Source organism: Pseudophryne corroboree, chromosome 12 (assembly GCF_028390025.1).
Source record: "Pseudophryne corroboree isolate aPseCor3 chromosome 12, aPseCor3.hap2, whole genome shotgun sequence".
Classification (NCBI taxonomy): domain Eukaryota; kingdom Metazoa; phylum Chordata; class Amphibia; order Anura; family Myobatrachidae; genus Pseudophryne; species Pseudophryne corroboree.
Window position 1 is genome coordinate 59,079,520 of NC_086455.1, and position 19,564 is coordinate 59,099,083.

The window sequence follows — 19,564 nt, forward strand, 5'->3', positions numbered from 1 at the left end:
ATAAAAACAGAAACCAAGAAAGCCCAATAAGTATATAGCAGGGTTGATGCAGGCAGTTTGGGTCAAAACTTCCACAGTTCATATGTTCCACCCACGAGAGGTACTATGTGAGGCCGTCATCTTGTATGCACTACGTAGGATTACACTGGGTGGAATAAGTCATTCCTAGGGGTATGGGTCATTGGGTCGACTCAACTTAGGTCGACAGTCATTAGGTCAACTACTAAAGGTCGACATGCATTAGGTCGACAGGGACACTAGGTCGACATGGTCATGAGGTCAACATGTACTAGGTCGACAGGTAAATGACTGTCTACTTAAGTTATGTCGACCTAACAACCTTTAGTCCATGAAGTCACACCTGGGGGTAAATTTACTATGCTTTGGTTTTAGCTTCGGTCACGGGTATTGACATCAGATTTCAGGCAAAAATACAGCTTTTACTATGCCTCAGTTTTGTATGTCATTTAAAAGCCAGCGTCGATGACTGCTTGATTTCTTCGAAGATCTGGTGGCAAAGCCATGGTCAATCTGCTGTGGAGTAAAAGCCCTGCACAGATCACTATGATCTGTGCATGCTTCATTAGCTGATGTTAATAAATGGTCCGCTGCCATGTCGGTATGGCAGGAAGGTGGTGTAGCATTGGGGGGCATTGCTTGCAAACATGGTGCTTAATAGGGGTAGTACTACATTACCAGCAGGGGGCAGGCCATGATGAAGCACTTTATCGAACCACCCAGCTTTTGCAGCTGCAGGAATGGGGGCTCTACTATCCGGCTGGGAGACTTGCCCACTCTCCCAGGGGGCTGGGAGCTCCACTCAATTTTACAAGAAGCTCCCAGTCATTCCGGGAGAGTAGGCAAGTGTTACAAGCCGCTAGCGGCACACCTGTGCTTTTTCACTCCAGCAGCTGGATTACTGCATGTATCCCTGTGTTCAGCCTGAGCTGCTGTATAATTAGTAGTTTGCCTCTGTGTGTCTAGCTGTCCAGCTGCATTGTATCCCCTCATCAGGAGGCTTGGTTTTCTGGCAGTTTAATTTGGGAGTGTCTCCCTATATATTTACTTCCTGGTCACTCCTAATCTGCTGGTGATAGTTCCTGCTACATGTGAGAACCTGTCAGCCCTGTGAAATCCTGAGATTCTGAAACCCTGTCTAGATCATTTTCCTGATTGGATCCAGCTTCCCTAGAATTCAGGTTTTGTGTGGAACTTCCACACAGGCTCTTGCCTTTGCATTTATTTCATTATTTTTACCACATTGTGCATTGTTGCATTTATATTTGGTTAAGTTGCTTATATCATCCTGTGCATTGTTGCATTTACATATCATCTGTGTTTATTATTATACCACCCTGTGCATTGTTGTATTTCATATTCATTCAGTGTTTATCGTATATCACCCTGTGTATTGTTGCACCTACAATTTGTACAATGTGTTTATTGTCTCTGTCTGAGTATTGAGCAGGGTTATCAAGGTTGTGTCCAGTGGACATCTCATTGTACTGCATTTACTCTTGCCCAGCCTCCAATTGTCACCTTGTCCTTACTTAAGACCTGGGGGCATCTTAATACAGGGTGGACCTAATTCACCCAGGAAAGGTGGCTGCTAAAGGAGAAGCCTAGCATTGCAGGAGGCTAAAAGACTGCTGGGCAAGGAGTAATTGTGTGAGCATCACCTAGTACCACCTGGTAACCCAGATACCTGAATAGTCCACGTTACAGCAAGTATGCCCTGAGCGTATACTGGTATTGTGATATAGGGTGAAAAAACTGAGTGTGGTTCCCTTATTTTCAAATAACCAGCACTAGACTGAACCTGTTGAGGGGGGCTGAAGCTTTGGTAATGGGGTACACAGCATGGGGTACACAGCCATAACAGCAAACAGCCCCAAACTTGTTAGCCAGGGCTGTAATCCCCAGGGAAATGGTATATTCTCATCCCCCAAAAAAGGGATACTGCTGAACCACAAGTGCCAAAATTCCCGAACAGTAAGTGCCCACTTGCACCTGTAGATCACCTGTTAAAATACATTAATCAAAACACAGGACGGAGTATTTTAGTCTGTTATTAATTTAAAAAAAACACCCAAACACCACCCTCATTCACCAGTTTATTACTTACAATCTGAAGAGGTCACATCCTCTTTGATTCAAGTAACATTCTAACACTTGGCAAAACAAAAAAATCTGTGCTACTGCTCCTCATGGAGCGCCATCACGTGTAAAAGGTCACTTGGGAATACACTGCATAGGAATTAATGGTGGCACGCTGATAGGTCAGAGTGTGGGAAATGTCATGATCAATCAGCGTGTCCCCATTCATTCCTGTAGAGGGTGGCCAAGTGTAACCTGTCATTCAGGTCAGGACTCCATGAGGAGCAGTAGTGCTGGTTTAGTTAGACTGTGCATGCAGGGCCAGCTCCAGGCCTACTTGCACCCTGTGCGAGAAAATTTCACAGCGCCCCCCCCCCCTTCCCCCATGCGAGCACCAAAGGCGCTCACGCTCCTGGAAAAGTTAACGCGGCCTCGCAGCTTCATAGTATAAAACTATAATTAAATATATTTTCACGCCCCCCCCTCTACACACACAATTAGCAGCCTTACACCTAACAGCCACAGTAGTATTCCTTACACATAATGTCTCCAGTATAGTGCCAGATACACATAATGACCCCAGTAGGACAGTGCCAGATACACATGATATGCCCCCCAGCAGTGCCAGATACACATAATGACCCCAGTAGGGGAGTGCCAGATACACATGATATGCCCCCCAGCAGTGCCAGATACACATAATGACCCCAGTAGGGGAGTGCCAGATACACATAATATGATCCCCAGCAGGGCCAGATACACATAAAGACCTCATTAGGGCAGTGTCAGATACACATGATGTGACCCCAACAGTGACAAATACACCTTATATGCCCCCCAGCAGTTCCAGATACACATTATATGCCCCCCCAGCAATGCCAGATACACATGATATGACCCCCAGCAGTACCAGATACACATGATATGCCCCCAGCAGTGCCAGATACACATGATATGCCCCCCAGCAGTGCCAGATACACATGATATGCCCCCCAGCAGTGCCAGATACACATGATATGCCCCCCAGCAGTGCCAGATACACATGATATGCCCCCCAGCAGTGCCAGATACACATGATATGCCCCCCAGCAGTGCCAGATACACATGATATGCCCCCCAGCAGTGCCAGATGCACATGATATGCCCCCACAGTGTCAGATACACATGATATGATCCCCAACAGGGCCAGATACACATAAAGACCTCATTAGGGCAGTGCCAGATACACATGATGTGACCCCAACAGTGACAGATACACCTTATATGCCCTCCAGCAGTGCCAGATACACCTTATATCCTTATATGCCCCCCAGCAGTGCCAGATACACATTATATGCCCCCCCAGCAATGCCAGATACACATGATATGACCCCCAGCAGTACCAGATACACATGATATACCCCCAGCAGTGCCAGATACACATATGCCCCCCAGCAGTGCCAGATACACATAATATGCCCCCCAGCAGTGCCAGATACACATGATATGCCCCCCAGCAGTGCCAGATACACATGATATGCCCCCCAGCAGTGCCAGATACACATGATATGCCCCCACAGTGCCAGATACACATGATATGCCCCCACAGTGTCAGATACACATGATATGCCCCCACAGTGTCAGATACACATGATATGCCCCCACAGTGTCAGATACACATGATATGCCCCCACAGTGTCAGATACACATGATATGCCCCCACAGTGTCAGATACACATGATATGCCCCCACAGTGTCAGATACACATGATATGCCCCCACAGTGTCAGATACACATGATATGCCCCCACAGTGTCAGATACACATGATATGCCCCCACAGTGTCAGATACACATGATATGCGCCCACAGTGTCAGATACACATTGCATGCCCCACAGTTCCAGATGCACCATATGAGAAAAATGGGGGCCCTTAAAAGAGAGAGAGCAGCGATGAAAGCTGAGAGCCTGGACAGGGGGCAAACGCTGCCAGATGGAGGACCGCTCACCTGAACGAAACATGTTTTTAGGGTTTTCTTAAGCTGTAAGCCACAATCATCAAAATTATAACAAATGCTTGAAATATCTCACTTTGCATGTAATGAGTCTTTATATTAGTTTCACCTTTTAAGTTGAATTACTGAAATAAATTACATTTTGCACGATATTCTAATTTTCTGAGTTTCAGCAGTGGCACTCAGCGATGACTTTTAAATAAGGTAAGAATAAGGTTTTTCAACGTTTCAGGATCATTTCGACCATTTCGTCAGGTCGCTACTGAGTGCCGCTGCTGGAATTCATATTACTTATCGCATATGGGATTGGAATGCACCGGGATGCAGCTGCAATATTAGCAAGATTTATTATATATATATATATATATATATATATATATATATATATATATATATATATATATAGTACTCCAAGATGAAACGGCACTGGACGCAAAGAATATGAAAATGAGATGTATTGCAACAACAACAGCTGTTTCAGGGCAGCAGCCCTTTCCTCAAGTTAACAGCAACACTTCCAACAAATGGACAAGAAAGAAGTTCTTTGCGTCCAGTGCCGTTTCATCTTGGAGTACTGTATCTGATATTTTGAAAACGCTGCACGGAGGCCAGTTGTGTTTATTTAATCTAAGAGTGCCGACTGAACTGCAAGTATATATATATATATATATATATATATATATAGGAATCAAAAAATGGTCAGTGCGCTACTTCCCCTTTATCCACTATCAAAATATATATTAAATAAGTCTTTCCTGTAGTCTGTCTGTTATGGCACCCGAATTCCAAAGGAGAACCTATGGATGGCAGCTCCGTCCTTCGAAAGGCCACTAGGTGATAGTGGAAGGAATCTAGAAAAGGAAAATGAAGAACAGGCGCCTGATGGTGCAGTAATTTCAGGTTTTGATTTCTGTCACGACAACACTCATATAGGTATTAAGCGTACCAGATGAGGAAATTTACGAGCCTACAACTGCGATGATCTGTTTCGGTTCAACAACATAAATTTGGATCCTCTCACAGAAACTTATGGGATCCCTTTCTACTTGCAGTATCTGGCACACTGGCCGGAATATTTTATAGTTGCAGAGGCTCTAGGGGGAGAACTCATGGGTTACAAACTCCTGTGCTGTGAGCTGACTCTACCACACTCTGAGCTTTGGATGATTTAAGACTCACTGTGACGTGTCGTCTTCTTGGAAGTTTTCCGACTCCCCAGGCTGTGAGCAATAGAAGACAACAGTTTTTTGATGTGCATGCTAAAATTTCCTCATCTGGTACGCTTAATACCTATATGAGTGTTGTCGTGACAGAAATCAAAATCTGAAATTACTGCACCATCAGGCGCCTGGTTCTTCATTTTCCTTTATATTTATATATATATATATATATATATATATATATATATATATATATATACACACACACAGACAGAAAACACAGCACTCGCCACAAAGTAAGCTCACTTATCCTCCACACTCAATAAATAAATGATGGGGGTTTAGTTAGTGGATTGGCCAATGCACAGAAGCCTGCAAGCCGATCGCCTAGGTACCCCACCTTCATGCAGGTCCTACACTATCACAAAGTCTTAAAACCTGACTACTTAACTACTATTTCACACATCATCTGCCTGCTAGATTTAATGTGCACCCGCCACACACTTTATGGCTTTTAAAGGTACCCTAGTCACCTTACATTGGCTAGATAGATTGCTAAGGAACAGCTGAGACAGGTTCAGGATAATAGAGTCCACACAGGGGTGCATGAGAAAACTAGTGGCCATGGTTAATAAGAGGTAACCATAGATTAACCCCGTCATATACACAAATAGAAAACCACAGCACTCACCACCTCAGAAGCGAGGCACAGCAATGCACTTACCATTCATAGGGTGGGGTGCACGTAAAACAGAATTTGCCACCCCAGAAGTGGGGTACACAACTGCACTTACCACTCATAGGGTGGGGTCATGGGCTACATGCACCCCACCCTATGAGTGGTAAGTACAGTTGTGTACCCCGCTTCTGGTATGGCGAGTGCTGTGTTACGTGCACCCCAACCTATAAATGGTAAGTGCATTGCTGTGCCCCACTTCTGAGGTGGTGAGTGCTGTGGTTTTCTATTTGTATATATATTATATATATATATATATATATATATGAGAGAGATGTGCGGCTGGCACTTTTCGTGTTTTAGTTTTGGTTCTAATTCCAGTTTCGTGTATTGGTTTTGGCTTGGTTTGCCAAAACCACCCTTTCGTCTTTTGGATCTGAATGATTTTTGAAAAAAACATAAAAACAGCTAAAATCACATAATTTGGGGGTCATTTTGATCCTATGGTATTATTAACCTCAATAAAATTCATTTCCACTCATTTCCAGTCTATTCTGAACACCACACACCCCACAATATTGTTTTAGGCATAAAAGTTGCACAGAGGTGGCTGTATGACTAAGCTAAGCGACACAAGTGTGCAGCACAAACACCTGGCCTATCTATAGGAGTGGCACTGCAGTGTCAGACAGGATGGCCCTTAAAAAAATAGCCCCCAAACAGCACATGATGCAAAGATAAATAAATAAAAAAAAGAGGTGCAAGATGGAATTGTCCTTGGGCTCTCCCACCCAACCTTATGTTGTATAAACAGGACAGGCACACTTTAACAAACCCATCATTTCAGCTACAGGGTCTGCCACACGACTGTGGTTAAAATGACTGGTTTGTTTGGGCCCCCACCAAAAAAGAAGCAATCAATCTCTCCTTGCACAAACTGTCTCTACAGAGTCAGGATGTCGACCTCATCCTCATCCTCCGATTCCTCACTCCTTTCACTGTGTACATCCTCCTCCTCACAGAGTATTAATTCGTCTCCACTGGAATCCACCACCACAGGTCCCTGTGTACTTTCTGGGGGCAATTGCTGGTAAAGGTCTTCCCGGAGGAATTTATAATTAATCTTGATGAACATCATCTTCTCCACATTTAGGGGAAGTAACCTCCTACGCCGATCGCTGACAAGGTTACCGGCTGCACTAAACACTCTTTCAGAGTATACACTGGAGGGGGGGGGGGGCAACTTAGGTAAAACAAAGCCAGTTTGTGCAAGGGCATCCAAATTGCCTCTTTTTCCTGCCAGTATACATACGGACTGTCTGACATGCCTACATGGATGCTGTCACTCATGTAATCCTCCACCATTCTTTCAATGGTGACAGAATCATATGCAGTGACAGTAGACATGTCAGTAATCGTTGGCAGGTCCTTCAGTCCGGACCAGATGTCAGCTTTCGCTCCTGACTGCCCTGCATCACCGCCAGCGGATGGGCTAGGAAATCTTATCCTTTTCCTTGCAGCCCCAGTGGCGGGAGAAATTGAAGGACGAGCTGTTGACGTGTCACGTTCCGCTTCAGTTGACAATTTACTCACCAGCAGGTCTTTGCACCTCTGCACACTTGTGTCTGCTGGAAAGAGAGATACAACGTAGGCTTTAAACCTAGGATCGAGCACTGTGGCCAAAATGTAGTGCTCTGATTTGGAATCACTCCGTCTTAGCTCCTCCTTCAATTTCTCCAGCTGCTTCTGCAAAAGCCTGATGAGGGGAATGACCTGACTCAAGCTGGCAGTGTCTGAACTGACTTCAAGTGTGGCAAGTTCGAAGGGTTGGAGAACCTTGCACAAAATGGAAATCATTCTCCACTGCACTTGAGTCAGGTGCATTACCCCTCCTTTGCCTATATCGTAGGTGGATGTATAGGCTTGAATGGCCTTTTGCTGCTCCTCCATCCTCTGAAGCATATGGAATGTTGAATTCCCCCTCGATTCCACCTCTTGCTTCAGTTGATGGCAGGGCAAGTTCAGGAGTGTTTGCTGGCGCTCCAGTCTTCGGCACGCAGTGGCAGAATGCCGAAAGTGGCCCGCAATTTTTCGGGCCACCGACAGCATTTCCAGCACACCCCTGTCATTTTTCAAAAAATTCTGCACCACCAAATTAATTGTATGTGCAAAACATGGGACATGCTTCAATTTGCCCAGATGTAATGCACGCACAATATTGGTGGCATTGTCCGATATCACAAATCCCCAGGAGAGTCCAATTGGGGTAAGCCATTCTGCGATGATGTTCGTCAGTTTCCGTAAGATGTTGTCAGCTGTGTGCCTCTTATGGAAAGCGGTGATACATAGCGTAGCCTGCCTAGGAACGAGTTGGCGTTTGCGAGATGCTGCTACTGGTGCCACTGCTGTTGTTGCTGCGGGATACCATACATCTACCCAGTGAGCTGTTACAGATATATAGTCCTTAGTCTGCCTTGTTCCACATGTCCGTGGTTAAGTGGAAACAACCGCATTTTGTAGGACACTGGTGACTCTTTTTCTGATGTCTGTGTACATTCTCGGTATCGCCTGCCTAGAGAAGTGGAACCTAGATGGTATTTGATACCTGGGACACAGTACCTCAAGAAAATCTCTAAGTCCCACTGAACTAATGGCGGATACCGGACGCACGTCTAACACCAACATAGCTGTCAAGGCCTCAGTTATCCGCTTTGCAAAAGGATGACTGTTGTCATATTTCATCTTCCTCACAAAGGACAGTTGGACAGTCAATTGCTTACTGGAAGTAGTACAAGTGGTCTTCAGACTTCCCCTCTGGGATGACGGTCGACTCCCAGCAGCAACAGCAGGTGTGCCACTCAAGGATCCTACGGAGGAATCCCGGTTAGGAGAGGACTCCTCAGTCTTGACAGTGACATGGCCTGCAGGACTACTGACGTTCCTGACTGAGGAGGAAGTTGACATTGAGTTAGTTGGTGGTGTGGCTTGCAGGAGCTTGGGTACAGAAGGAAGAAGGGATTTTGGTGTCAGTGGACTGCTTACGCTCTTACCCAAAGTTTCACATTTTGGCACTGACTTTTGATGAATGCGCAGCAGGTGACGTATAAGGGAGGATGTTCCTAGGTGGTTAACATCCTTACCCCTACTTATTACAGATTGACAGAGGCAACAGATGGCTTGACACCTGTTGTCCGGATTTGTGGAGAAATAATTCCATAACGAAGAGGTGGCTTTTTTGGTAGTTTGCCCAGGAATCACAATGGGCTTCTTCATCCCACGGACAACAGGTGTCTCCCCCGAAGCCTGACTGAAACAAACCACATCACCATCAGAATCCTCATCGTCAACTTCCTCCTCAGCGCCAGCAACACCCATATCCTCATCCTTGTGTACTTCAACAGTGGCATCTTCAATTTGAATATCAGGAACTGGACTGTGGGTGCTCCTTCCAGCACTTGCAGAGGGCGTACAAATGGTGGAAGGAGCCACCTCTTCCCATCCAGTGTTGGGAAGGTCAGGCATCGCAAATGCCGACACACTTGGACTTTCCTTGGGATTTGTGATACCATCTAAGGTTCAAGAGTGTTTGCTGGCACTCTAGTCTTCGGCACGCAGTCGCTGAATGTCAAAAGTGGCCCGCAATTTTTCGGGCCACCGACAACATCTCCTGCATGCCCCTGTAATTTTTAAAAAAATTCTGCACCACCAAATTCATTGTGTGTGCAAAACATGGGACGTGCTGGAATTTGCCAGATGTACTGCTCGCACAATATTGGTGGCGTTGTCCGATATCACAAATCCCCAGGAGAGTCTAAGTAGGGTAAACCATTGTGCGATAATGTCCTTCAGTTTCTGTAAGAGGTTCTCAGCAGTATGCCTCTTACAGAAAGCGGTGATACACAGCGTAGCCTGCCAAGAAACGAGTTGGCGTTTGCGAGATGATGCTGCTGGTGCTGCTGCTGTTGTTACTGCAGAAGGCAATACATCTACCCAGTGGGCTGTCACAGTCATGTAGTCCTTAGTTTACCCTGCTCCACTTGTCCACATGTCCGTGGTTAAGTGTACAGTGGGTACAACTGCATTTTTGAGGACACTGAGGACACTTTTCTTAAAGTCCCTGTACAGTCTGGGAATCGCTTACCTAGTGAAGTGGAATCTAGATAGGATTTGGTACCGGGGACACAGTACGTCCATCAACTGTCTAAATCCCACTGCACTAATATCGGATACCGGAAGCACGTCTAACACCATCATAGTTGTAATGGCCTCGGTAATCCGTTTTGCAACAAGGTGACTGCTGTCATATTTCATCTTTCTCGCAAAGGACTGTTGGACAGTCAATTTCTTAGTTAAAGCAGTACAAGTGGTCTTCCAACTTCCTCTCTGGGATGACGATCGACTCGCAGCATCAACAACAGCAGCGGCAGGAGTAGGCGTAGCACTCAAGGATCCTCCAGAGGAATTCCGGATTAAAGAGGACTTGTCAGTCATGCCAGTGACATGGCATGCAGGACTACTTACGTTCCTGACTGAGGAGGAAATTGACATTGAGGGAGTTGATGGTGTGGATTACAGGAGCTTGAATACAACAGGAAAAAGGGATTTAGGTGTCAGTGGACTGCTTACACTCTTACCCAAAGTTTCTGAACTTGACAATGACTTATGATGAATGCGCTCCAGGTGACGTATAAGGGAGGAAGTTCCTAGGTGGTTAATGTCCTTACCCTTACTTATTATGGATTGAGAAAGGCAACATATGGCTTGACACCTGTTGTCCGGATTTGTGGAGAAATAATTACACAATGAAGAGGTGGGTTTTTTGGTATTTTGCCCAGGCATGACAATGGGCTTTTTCATCCCATGGACAACAACTGTCTCCACTGGTGCCTTATTAAAACAAACCACATCACCATCAGAATCCTCATGGTAAACTTCCTGCTTAGCGCAAGCTACACCAATATCCTCCTCATCCTGGTGTACTTCTACAGTGACATCCTCAATCTCAATATCAGCAACTGGACTGTGGGGGCTCCTCCCAGCACTTGCAAATGGTGGAAGGAGCCTCATCTTCCCAAACAGTCTTGGGAAGGTCAGGCCTAGACATTGCAACCGGGAATTTGTGATATCTCTGAGTCTGAACGCACAGTTGTTTTTCCTTTGCTTTAACAAGCTTTATTTTTTTTATTTTTCGAGAGGGAGGAGGGCTTCCATCTTCATGAGAAGGTGAACCACCAGTTATGAACATAGGCTAAGGCCTTAGCCTTTCCTTGCTACTTTGTGTCGTGAATGGCATATTGCCGATTATACGTTTCTCAGTAGATCATTTTTTTAATTTTATTTTTGTTATTCATTTTTCCTTCTTGGATTTTACATGCCCTCTATGACACTGGGCATCAGCCTTAGCAGACAACATTGATGGAATTGCATTGTCAATGTCATGACTGGTGGCAGCAGCTTCATCACTAGTACTAGGAAGTGGTTCCTGATCTTTCACTATTTTGTCCTCCAAATTTTTTTTATCAATTTCACAGGACAGTGCCCCTTTATTTTTACTGCAACCCTTTATTTTTACAGCACACAGAACAATGCACCTTTATTTTTACTGCACCACTTTATTTTTACAGCACACAGAACAGTACACCTTTATTTTTACAGCACATAGGACAGGGCCACAGCACCCCTTTATTTTTACAGAACAGTGCCCCTTTATTTTTACAGCAGACAGGACAGGGCCACAGCACCCCTTTATTTTTACAGCACATGGAACAGTGCCCCTTTAGTTTTACAGCACCCCATTATTTTTAAAGCACACAAAACAGTGCCCCTTTATTTTTACAACATACAGGACAGTGCCACTTTATTTTTACTGCACCACTTTATTTTTACAGCACACAGAACAGTGCCCCTTTATTTTTACATAATACAGGACAGGGCCCCTTTATTTTTACAGCACACAGGACAGGGCCACACCACCCCTTTATTTTTACAGCACAAAAAACAGTGCCTCTTTATTTTAACAGCACACAGGACAAGGCCACAGCCCCTCTGCCTCTGTCCCATGGGGCCTGCCGTGTCTGTCCTCCCCCGGGATCCGCAGCCGCTGCCTCTGTCCCTTTTGACCCTTCGCCTCAGCCTCTCCACCAGAAACCCACAGCCGCTGCCTCTGTCCACCATGATCTGCTGCCTCTGTCCACCAGGATCCACTGACTCTGCCCTCCGCCGGGACCCGCAGCTGCTGCCAGAGCCGGCCTTAGGCACAGGCAAACTAGGCAAATGCCTAGGGCATTTGATATGCTTAGGGGCACCAGCAGCTTCTGCTGATTAAAATGATATGCGGCATGCCTATATTCTGTGTGTGACTGTGGCTGCCTGTATCTGTATACGTTACAGTGTATTCCTGGAAATCACTGTAATGTAGCATTTCGTATGCAGATACAGCCGCAGTCGCACACAGAATATAGGCATGCTGCATATCATTTTAATCAGCAGAAGCTGCTTGTGCATCCTAGCCACAAAGTAATGCAAATAAGATGCATTTTCATAAACAAAAGGCGCTCGAGGTTAGCAGAGCTGCCAGCTGATTCATGCCAGGCATCTCCAGCAGAACTAGCGGCGGTGCTAGGGGGCACCAGCCAAAATCTTGCCTAGGGCATCATATTAGTTAGGGCCGGCTCTGGCTGCTGCCTCAGTCCACCAGGACCCACTGCCTCTGCCCTCTGCTGGGACCCGCAGCCGCTACCTCTGTCCTCTGGGACCTGCTGCCTCTGCATAAGTGACTAATGAGGACAGATCAGGGAGGGGGACCCAGGTGAATAGCTGGCTGCCGGCAACACACGTAACGGGGGACAAAGGAGGAAGGACCCCCTTTAGCGCTGATGCCCGGCGGCAGCTGATTACATTGTCTCCGGCAGTTACGCCTGTGTTTGCATGCACTAATAAACAATGCTGTCATTTAAAAAAATATAATTTATTGTAAAATAACCATCAATGCAGATACATGAATTTAAATATTCGTAAATAATGTAGGTAAATATACACTGATCACATGTCTCTTTGTTGTATGTTTTGTGAAAATGTGGGCTGCCAGATATGAAATGTAGCCAAATCTATGCTAATTCTGTTAAAGTGCAAAATCCATTTCTAATGAAAATAGAACAGAGCCAGTTGTTACCTGGCATAACTCAGCCCTACGCTGCCTGACAGACCCCTGCTCTAGTCGCTAATGTGCAAAGCACCTGCATAATTAGCACTGCATGATCCAATCCCGTTACATTAAAACCTATTAGATTCAGCAACACAGCTTTAACCACATAACATAGCTTAACATAGCTTTCATCACATCATGATTCATAGAGTGTATGATTCATACATAATCCCCACACACTGTACATCTGTGTAGAAATCAACACTATGAGCTAAAAAAAAAATGTAATCACACTCAATTAGTACTGCACAGTGGTTAGTATTGCTGTCTCACTCTGACACAGCTGCAAGCTTTGATAAATATTCCCCATAGCCTGTAACACGGCAGTTAGATGCTGATTGGCTGCTACTTTATCTCTGTTCACTTTAACTCTTTCCAAGCCTTGATAAATCTCCCCGTGAAGTAGTTTCTAACACGTGGTGGATGGATATGAAGTTTCAACCAATCCTTTGTTGACCATGTCAAGTTTTTAGAAATTCTAAAAAGATTTCTGAGTTTATCATTTATATATTTAAGGAAAGGATCTTAATAATGTTAGAAACTTTAGATCTATTTCAGCATAGACCCATTAGTAACACAACATGATGAAACTAGGATTTTCGGCACCCCGTGCACGGCAGTAATCCACCTCTGCCCCCCCCCCACAAAAAGAAATCTATATCCTGCCTGATAAATATATTAGGTACAGATAAGGCAACTCAGGAAATTCAATACCCCACAGATGGAAGCTGATGCTTACCTTCTACACAGCGATGGTAGAATCGGTCCTATGTTCCTCGATCACAGTCTGGTATGGAGCTGCCAATAAGAGTGACAGTCGGAGGCTGCAAAGTGTGGTGAGGACAGCTGAAAAGATTGTTGGGGCTGACCTCCCTCCCGTCCAGGAATTATACCAAGGGTCAGGAAGCGAGCAGAGAAAATCGTGGCAGATGTGCAGCACCCAGGTCACAAATTGTTTGAATCGCTTCCATCAGGCAGACGCTACAGGTCCATTCCCGCGAAGTCGACCAGATCCATTAAAAGCTTCTTCCCACTAGCTGTCCACCAGCTGAACAATATCTAAAAAGTCTAACATGTATAATATGTCTAATATGTCGAGTCTGCAATGTGCAGTATGAACTCATACGTGTAATGTTTCTAATGTATACTGCGTTTTCCCCCCTTCTTATGCTATGTATTCCCCATTCATGTTGCAGCTTGGTGATGCATTGTACTGCCAAAATTTCCTAGAGTACGTGAGTACACCTGGATAATAAAGCTGACTCTGGTTCTGATAAGAGTGACACCCCCTGTGCATACATGTATAGATGATATGGGGTAGTTGTATATGTAACACCCCTGTATAATATATGTATAAGGTAGAGATCAAAGTGACACCAGCTGTCCACGTCAGAGCGAGGGAGGGGGCACATAAAGCCCTGGCGTGAGGAGAAGGACTCTACTGTTAGTGGGCCGCCGGGGATACCTATGAGGGCCAAGCCTCCCCCCATTTACCTTTATCCTCTCCTGGCACTGGTTGGGAATCCCTCATAGCCCAGCTTGGACAGCGTCCGGTACACCCGGTCGTACATGGCAGGCCTGCCCCCCCCCTTCCCTCCCATTTGTGACCCTGATAACAATCAGGACTGTAATGAGTGCCGGTGCCATCACCCAGGGCGCAAGGAATGGTTGTTGCCTTGATGGTACCCTAGAGAGGCAGCCTGCCACTCTCTTCTACTTTGCAGGATGACTGTTAGTGCCCAGCACCCACCTTAATGCTCCAGGGTTCCCCGACTCTTGCTGTGTGATGTCACGATGCCACATGCGCTAAGAGCTAAGGGGTAATACACTTCCTTTGCTGACAGTCCTAGGCTTCTGGTGGCAGGAACAGAAGCAATTTTATGCTGTTAGTTGCAGAGGAGCCCCGGCATGATAAATAATAGCAGACCATTATTATGTATTGCTGCAATATGGTAACACACACATATATCAAACTATCAAATACATATACAAAATATTTTAAACTAAATTGTTCCCTTCCCTTTAAGTCTCCCATGTGTTTACATTATTATTACACAAGTGTGTACACACGGTGAGATCCTTGCTATACCCAATTTTCACTTTGCGATTTCCCCTGAACTCCCCGGAGCCCAGCACCACTGATTTTGACTAACTTTTCTTAAGATATGGACTATGTGTGCTTACGATTTTGGCTTATGTGAGATGTAATTGACATGTGAGATGAACTAGATAGTACACCGATCTAGCAAGGATTCACTTGCCTGCACAGTCTATCTTTTCTTGCAATACCGACCTGGCGGGACCGCGCACCGGGGTCGAATCGGGATCGCAAGTGGCATAACACCTTGCGATTTGCACTAACTTTTCTTGCGATTTTGACTATATAGTCAAAATCAAAAGAAAAAATCTCACCGTGTGTTCACACCATTAACAGTTAAAATCGGGTGGGCTAAAATATATTTTTACACTAGTTATAAATATTACTACTTCTCTAAGTATAGAGAGTTTCAGCTACAGTACATCTGATTTTTTTCCACTCTCTAGAACTGTATATTTGGTTCTGGCCCTGATACTTTTTTATACAATTTTCTGCAGTGTTGTGTACGATACCAAAACTACCGTACTTGAAATGACATCTGTATTATTCCAGGAATGAGCCCAGGAAGGAAGAAATTACCTTTCCATTTCCAAATAGAGAAAACACTCCCAACCTCGCTCACCTCGTTCAGACAACTATAAAGTCCTTTAATGTTTTATACACTTATCCCTGTTCCTTTGAAATCCGTACAACCAGCTAATGTACTTTGATCCAACAGGCCAGTTTTCAGCTTTTTTGCTGTTTCTGCTTAGTGCGTCTACACAAATTGTGCTTACTCTGGGAACAACACACCGTGCTCCCAGAGAATGGAAACACACAGTACGGATTTACTGTAGCTGTTGCAAATTTGGAATAAATCTTGTAGTCACATAGAAATGATGGAACCAATTATGGTATCTTCAGTAGGCAGAAACGCCTATCCACTGCCAGTCAGCTTTATTGCTTGACCCTCAAACGCTACACTGCCCACTGCCCAAACTGTCACTTATTTATTTATTTTTCAGAGCTGCATGAATGTTTGCTATTGCAACTTTGCCATCTAGTGTCAGAAAGTATTAACTGCATTGAAAATTGATTGCAGGCCGGAGATAAGACTCTAGCGGTACAATCCCTGTCACCTGCATTAATTAGTTGTCAACCTGTTCTTGAAAATGTGCATGTGAACTGTTAACTGAATAAAGTCATCAGTGTCAGTCACTTTATCTGTTTTACTGATGAGTCAGTGATAACCAGACAGCTAATTCACTGACACCATTTAAGCTAATGAACTACTGTATAGCTGGGAGAATGAATAGCATGCAATTATTCACTTATATTTCACATGAAGAATAGGGCTACAAAACTGTAATAAGAGAGTGCACAAAACAGATTCACTTATACATTGATAGGATTTCAACTTATGGCCCCAGCTCTACATACATTCCGATTACATTTTCAAAAGAATGTCCGTTGTACGGAGAACCCAGGACTTCCATGGCCATGACCCAAACCAGTAGCGAAACTCTACCCCATTGCCACCTACCACCTTTGGTTTTGCAAGGCTGAAAGCAAACACCGCAGCGCAACATAGCAAAACTGCAGCTGCTATCAGTCACATGCTGGGGCCGCCCAACACAGGGCAAGGCCACCCAGTAAGCCAACAATGCGATCGCAATTCAATTGTGATTGCATCACTAAGTAAGGTAGTCGGGCCACGGCCATGTTTCCTGTCACAGAGGCCTTGTGTGACATCACGTGGCTGCCCCAAAAATGGTCCCGACCCACCCTCATTTTCACCACACTGTCCCCACAACACCATGACGCCACCCCCAACACTGTGCAACATTTGCTTCCGTGTTTCCATTTCTGGCAGTTATGTGCTACTGATTCATCTATTTTTTAGCACTGGAACCTGTATTCATCCTGGACAGTACATACAGTAGTAGTCAACAATGTAACTCTAATGTCTCAGAGACTGTTCTCCACCTATTTAATATAATGAGTGTATACTCTAATCAAAGAAGCGCCAGGAGTCTGTGTAGGAAGCAAATGGCTACAGCTTCTGTTAACAGAGTGTTACATCCACGCTGCCTCTCTTTTCCAGCTTCACTCCAACAAGCACGTAAGAGATCGGCAGATATATCTATGGACGGATCGGGCAGTGTGCTGTGCATACAGACTGCCCGATTCATCGGGGACTGACGTCATGAACATCATGAAGTTCAGCTGTCAATCACCACCAGCTGCCGCAACATGTGTAAGGGTGGTCGGCCGACCACTTGTACACACATAGCGATGCACCAATATATCGGTAGATATAGTAGCCGTCGGCTGTGCTGCGGGGCCAACACGATATGTCTGTGAATGACAGAGTCCACAGACATATTGGCCCTCATTCCGAGTTGACCGCTCGCTGCCGTGTTTGCAGCGCAGCGATCAGGTTACTACTGCGCATGCATATGCACTGCAATGCGCACGCTCATCATACGGGTACAAACAGCATCGTTGCTGTGCAATGCTTCTAGCGACGAATCCATTCGCACAGCCGATCGCAAGGAGATTGACAGGAAGAGGGTGTTTATGGGTGTCAACTGACCATTTTCTGGGAGAGGTAGGGAAAACGCAGGCGTGTACAGGCGTTTGCAGGACGGGTGTCTGACGTCCATTCCGGGACCGGAAAGGCTGAAGTCATCGCAAGGGCTGAGTAAGTTGAGACCTACTCAGAAACTGCGAAAAACTTCTTCGGACCGCTCGGCTGCACATGCGATTGCACACTTGCAAAGCCAAAATACACTCCCCCATGGGCGGCGACTATGCGTTTGCACGGCTGCAAAAAGTAGCTAGCAAGCGATCAACTCGGAATGAGGGCCCTCGCCCGTACACACTGGCTGACGGACCCGCGATATATCGGCCGTTCAATAGAATGACCGATATATCGGCCAGTGTGTATGGGCCTTAACATTTAAACGAGTGAAGTCGCGCATAACTCCAGTCTGAAAATCAGATGACAAACTATCTCACATTGGGAACATAATATCAGGCTGATAATTCTCCTGTTGATGTTACAACTATTGAATTGGCTTACAACAAATGTTGCTATCTTAGGATCCCTTTGGAACTGTATCCAATTTCTAATTAGCTTTGTAGCAATAGCAGGAGCAGGAGGCCAGCACTGGGGGTGGTGGCCAGGGCTAAGTCACAGGAGGTAGTGGCTAGGGCTCGGGGGGTGGGGTGGTGGCTACAGCTAACACCCCCCCCCCCCCGCCCCCCTTCCTTCCTCTAATGCCTAACCCTGAACTCCCCATCAATTCTTACCTTCAGTATGTCAGTGATCAATGTTCTGGCTCCGGGATTCCGAGTGGTGTCACAACTCCAGTGTCGGTCACATGACCGCCTGCATCTCGACCGCCAAGATGCTGACTGCATCCCTTTTGAAATATGTTTGTTAGCAATCAGAAATTCTGCATCTAGGTTGGATGGGTGCAGTTTGCATATGATTAAGATATATTGGCTCCTGATGCATCTATACACTAAAGATGGGTAAGTCTTAAGAGGCACGTAACTTAAATTACTGCTACTGTATGGAAATGTACTATAGTTGTACCATACTTGCCTACCTGACCCTCTCCATGAGGGAGAAAATGCTCTGTTCCTGGACTCTCCGGGTAATGTATGATTGCCATCACCTGTGGTGAGCTCGTTAATTGATAAGAAAGGTCACAAAAAAAATAGAGAAAGCGCTGTCCAAAATATAGGCTTTTATTAAAATATATTAAAACCACCATACAGATAACATAAAACTATTATAAGCAATTGTAGGTGTCAGGGAAACTACTGTGTCAGTTGTGCAGAGCATTATTTAATGACAGCAGGAGATTTCCAGTAAGGTATATAAGTAAACTGTATTAATAGGTGTTCTAATAGTTTTATGTTATCTGTATGGTGGTTTTAATATATTTTAATAAAAGCCTATATTTTGGACAGCGCTTTCTCTATTTTTTTTGTGATTTTTCTGATATTGGGAATCAACAACCCATTAACTTGAGAGCTGCAGTCCTAAATAGAGGCAGGGAAAATTGATTAATTCTAAAGATCATTTGGAAGTTGGGACAGCTGATACACATTTAGCCCAGCGCTTTTTCTTTGTAGTTTTGAATTGACAAGAAAGGTGTTTCACCACAGGTGGTGGCAATCATACATTACCAGGAAAGTCCAGGAATAGAGCATTTTCGCCCTCATGGAGTGGGTCAGGTAGGCAAGTATGAGTTGTACAGAAACACATTTGCCCGCATGCAAACATTCACATACCTCCCAACATGACCCTCTCCAGGAGGGACAGAATGCTCTGCTCCTGGAC

At 45.2% G+C, this 19,564-nt stretch overlaps 1 long non-coding RNA gene across 1 annotated transcript in view; it reads right to left on the reverse strand.

The window, feature by feature from the left end:
* The window catches only part of LOC134980066 (uncharacterized), a 29,814-nt gene extending 10,989 nt beyond the window's left edge, over positions 1-18,825 (reverse strand). The window contains exon 1 of the long non-coding RNA XR_010190324.1: positions 18,523-18,825. This is a non-coding gene — a long non-coding RNA (uncharacterized LOC134980066). The remainder of the gene's footprint in view (positions 1-18,522) is intronic.
* Positions 18,826-19,564: the final 739 nt, after the last annotated feature.